The sequence below is a fragment of the Hylobates moloch genome, unplaced genomic scaffold, assembly GCF_009828535.3.
Source record: "Hylobates moloch isolate HMO894 unplaced genomic scaffold, HMol_V3 SCAFFOLD_34, whole genome shotgun sequence".
In the NCBI taxonomy this organism is placed as follows: domain Eukaryota; kingdom Metazoa; phylum Chordata; class Mammalia; order Primates; family Hylobatidae; genus Hylobates; species Hylobates moloch.
This window is the reverse complement of record NW_026652309.1, coordinates 2,208,284-2,213,115: the sequence shown is the minus strand read 5'-3', so window position 1 is coordinate 2,213,115 and position 4,832 is coordinate 2,208,284.

Here is a 4,832-nt window from a genome sequence, read left to right as displayed (position 1 = left end):
GTTCCTCTGCTCGTAGCCTTGTACCAGTCTGACTTCTGTTTCCATTGTCACAGCTTCTCCAACTCTGACACTCCCCCTCCCTTTTATAAGAACATTTTTAAAAATTACATTGCCCACCGCCCCTCACCCCCGATAATCCAGGATCATCTCCCATCTCAGTGTCTTTAATCACACCCTCAAAATCCCTTTTGCCATGTTAGTTGACATATTCACAGGTTCTGAGGATTAGGACATGGACATCTTTGGGGATACCATTATTCTTCCTATCTCAAAGATGACGTATGGTCTGATTAGTTAGTCCATAGTCACAAGCCTGGTCCTGGAGCGTCCCCCAAAACCACATGGACAGAGAAGGGGAGGGTTGGTTCCCCAGGGGAAGATGTGGTCCATTACCAGACCTGGAGGGATGGGATGCTGGCAGGGTAACAACAGCAAATGTCCACAGCAGAAAACACAGGAAAAAACTTCAGGACTCTCTTGAACAAGTTTTGTTCCTTTTGGGATCATCCGATTTCTTTTAGGCTTTGAGCACATTTTATCAATAGCACTAAAGTTCAGAATGCATTGTGATCATTTTATTCCACTGAGAATATTATACACAGTGTATGTCATTTGTAAACCAAGGGATTTGGAGCCTGGCGCTTCCTCCAGTGCATCTTAGAATGAACCATGTGTCAGTGAGGGGAGACACAGCTAAGAGTTGGACAACATGGAAAAGCACTTAATTACTTGGTTTCTGAGTAAGTCCAGAGTTCCTGCTGCAGTGGGTGGGTGGGGAGAAGAAATTCCAGCATGATGGAAAACTACATAATGTATTATGTTACTCTCCCTTAAGTCCCTTAAATTAAAGGAAAAACAATCTTCAAAGAATCATAAAGCACATAAAGAGACAACTTGAGGGGATGCTTATCTGAGATAAATTGCAATATTCTTAACGGCTGGGTTTCGAATCAAAATATAAGTGGTAAGGTCTCAAAGTATCAGTCACACATCTGCTGACTTGGAAAAAGTTGAGGAAAAATAAACACAATGACCAAGCTGTGCACTTGGCCGAGCCCCAGCAGTGTCCTGATACATGACTTCTCCTAGGGGCACATTGGATGCTGAGGCAGTGAAGGGGGATCAAGGAATGTTGGCAGACGTCTGCGGAGAAGAATGCCTATTCATTCGTGTCCTCTGTAGAGGTCATCATTCCTTTACATGACCTTCCATCAGAGATTATGGAATGGAAACTAGACAGATGGAGAGGCAGTGAGTTGTCAATGATACACAGAAGAAAATGGGAACCATTAAAACCTTGGGTATGAGTTCCAGAGGCAGCGCTGCTTAAGCATTATGAACTCTGTCCCTGGAATCATGTGCAGTCAAATTTGAATCCTGATAGACTGCCACTTAATAGATGCATGGTTGCAGGCTGGTTACTTTGACCTTTTCGAGCCTTAGTTTTTTAATCTGTGAGATGGGGATAATGTTAGTATAAATTTTGTTGAGTTGTCACAGGGGCAAAACAATAATGGAAACCACCAGCTTGCCATCGAGTTATGTGAATTGTATGTTTCCTTTGCACATTGCTTAGCCTGGACCCCAGGAGGCTTTGTGATCTTGCCAAGTCTCCAAGCCAGCTTTACAATGAATTACTTCATATTTAAATTGAGGTTACCTTTAGTTGACTGAAGTATATTAATTTAGAAAGGAATTTTTTTTTTTTTTTTTTTTTTTTTGAGAAGCAGTCTCGCTCTTTCACCCAGGCTGGAGTGCAGTGGCGTGATCTCGGCTCACTGCAGGCTCCGTCCCCCGGGGTTCACGCCATTCTCCTGCCTCAGCCTCCCGCGTCGCTGGGACTACAGGTGCCCGCCACCTCGCCCGGCTAATTTTTTTGTATTTTTAAGTAGAGACGGGGTTTCACTGTGTTAGCCAGGATGGTCTTGATCTCCTGACCTCGTGATCCGCCCGCCTCGGCCTCCCAAAGTGCTGGGATTACAGGCGTGAGCCACCGCGCCCGGCCAGAAAGGAATTTTATATCAATCACTACCATGCACAGTAAGCTTGATTCCACGGCCTGACAAAGGCTCCAAGCCTATGGCCTGCTATCCCTTTGTACAAGCCTATGGCCTGCTATATCCGTTTTGTATCCCTTTGCACAAAAATCCCTTTGTACAGCTCTCTCTTTGTTAGAGAGCTGTTAAAGACACATCGAGTCATTGCCCTGGCCATCGTCAGAAGCCAGAAGAACAGTAGGAAAGGGAGCTCTTTCGCTCGAGAGCTGGTGTTGGCGAGTGTCACTGCAGGCTGCTGCCTCAAATCATGGCACCCGGCTTGCTTTAGGGACCAAGGACAATGCTGCCTCCTCTGATCATCCAGCTGAACACACTGTCTTCTTCTCTTAGCTCTGTGCAGCATTTTATGTTCTCAGCATCCTGGATCCTTGGCGATCTATCTCTGAACTTCCTTATCTCAACTAGAGTAGAAGACCCAGAGGGCAAGACCAGCTCCATCCTGGTATTTGGGTGGCACCTCCTGGTGCCTGAGAGGCTGATCCAGAGTTTGTTGATTTTTAGTCCCAGTGAAGACAAGTGGTGGTCAGCTTCGAGCTACTGAAGGCCATAGACTCAGAGAGTGGTCTAAACAGCCATGATACCTCCTGTGTCTGAACATGGTACCCGGAAACCTCCTTCTACTCCTTTTCTCCTTTTAGCCGATTAGTATATTTTCTATTCCTCCAGCCATCCCCCAATCCAAGAACTTTTTATTTTGTTGGAGATGGAAATTTTAATTCCAAAGAGATAGTAATTATTATGGTCTGAATATTTGTCCTCTCCAAATTTATCTGTTGAAATCCTATCCATGAAGGTGATGATGTCAGGAGGTGGGGCCCTTGAGGGGTGATTAAGTCATGAGGGGTGCAGCCCTCATGAATGGGATTGGTGTCCTTAGAAAAGAGACCCCCAGAGAGCTGCCTTGACCCTTCCACATCTGAGGATGCAGTGAGAAGTCACCATGCATGATCAGAAATCGAGCCCTCGTTAAACACCGCATCTGCCGGCACCTTGATCTTGGTTTTCCAGACCCCAAAAATGTGAAAAATAAAACTCTGTGGTTTATCAGCCACCTAGCTTATGGTGTTTTGTTATAGTAGCGTGAACAAACAAAGATAATACTAAAATGATCCAAATTCTAGCCCAGCAGGAACAGAAGATATTGTGAGTCTTGGGTTTTTCTTATTTTCAAAGCATCAAGTGCAAAAACAAACAAACAAACAAACACTGGATTCAAGGGCTAGACAGGATGGGATGGGAGCGGGGGATGGAGAACTTCAGCATCAGCTTCAATTCTGGAAGCTTGAGTGCTACTCTAGTTACTGCAGCTCTGCACCAATTTACCCAGAGTTTAGTGCTGTAAAACAACCATTTATTATGCTCATGGATTGTGTGGGTGGGAAATTCAGACAGGGTACAGCAGGACAGCTATTCCTCAGTTGGAAGTCTTGAAGGCTGGGAGCTCAAATCATTGGAAGGCACATTCACTCAGGTCAGTGGCTGACACTGGTGGTCGGCTGGGAGGCCTCGGTTTCTCTCCACGTAGGTTTCTCTAAGTGATCTCTCCAAGTGGGCTTGTTAGGGCTTCCTCCTGGTACAGCAGCTGTGTTCAGACAACAGGTGTCCTGAGCTATCAAGCCAGGTGGATGTTGTAGCACTTTTTTGGACTCTCCTCAGAAACTGCCCTGGTCACTTCAGCTGCTTTCTAGTTTTCAGAAGCTGGTCGTTAAGGCTAGTAGAGGGCAGGACCCAATTCAACCCCGTTGTTTAGAGATGAGGTCTCGCTATGTTGCCCAGGCTGGTCTTGAACTCCCAGGCTCAAGCAATCCATCCACCTTGGCCTCTCAAAGAGCTGGAATTACAGATGTGAACCACTGCCCCTCCCCCAACCCCAAACCCATCTGTTATGAAAGGAGGGTCCTCTGACCACAAGTGTCCTGAGAAGTCAGGAGGACTTCCCAGTCTCAGACATTTTTATCTGAGCTGGAGATGGGGACAGCCTCCCACACATAGGACTTGGAAGGCTATGAAGGAAATAGGGGGCTCTTGGGAGGTCATTTCCCATGGTGGGGACGGTCGTGTGAATGAACTTGGCCTTTAGGGAGACGAGCCTGACTCTCATCTGAAGCCACCCAACCCGTGCAGGTGGCTGAGGAAGCCCTGGACACCACAGGACCGCTAACCCAGGATCTTTGTTGACTTTGCTCCCAGGCTACTGCCCCACCCGCAGGCTCTGAACTCCTGGGAGAGGTAGGGAGCCAGCCTGAGGCGTGAGTCAAGAGTGTAAAGTACACCGAGCTCCTTGGCAAGCAGGCCGTTCAAGGGGAAGGTGTCACTGGGGGAACACTGAGAAATGTGTCTTTCCCTCAGCCCCTGACAGAAAAGATAACACGCCTTGAGCACAGCCTTTTCTCATCTGTTCTTGCTCTCGGATGGGGGGGTGCTACTCCGGAGCAGCGAACTGGCGGGCGGGGGTGCGCCTGTGAGTGCGCGTGTGCGTGTGTGCGCGCGCTCTCGTGGCCTTCCGGCAGCTGGCAGCTGTCCCGGCCCCCACCCCACCCTACCCCACCCCACCCAGCCGCGCCACGCCACGCCACGCCGCCCCCGCCCCTCGCTGTCCTGGGTGCGCCTCGGGCCGCTGCGCTCCTGGCGAGCTCCCCCCAGCGCCTGGGAGGCGACCCCCAGTGCGCCCGGGTTCAAAGGCCCGGTGAGGCAGCTCCAGCCCCTCTGGGGGGCGGGGAGGCGACGGGGGTGGTGCAGAAGCCAGAAAAGCCCGAGCCACAGCCGCCCAGCTCC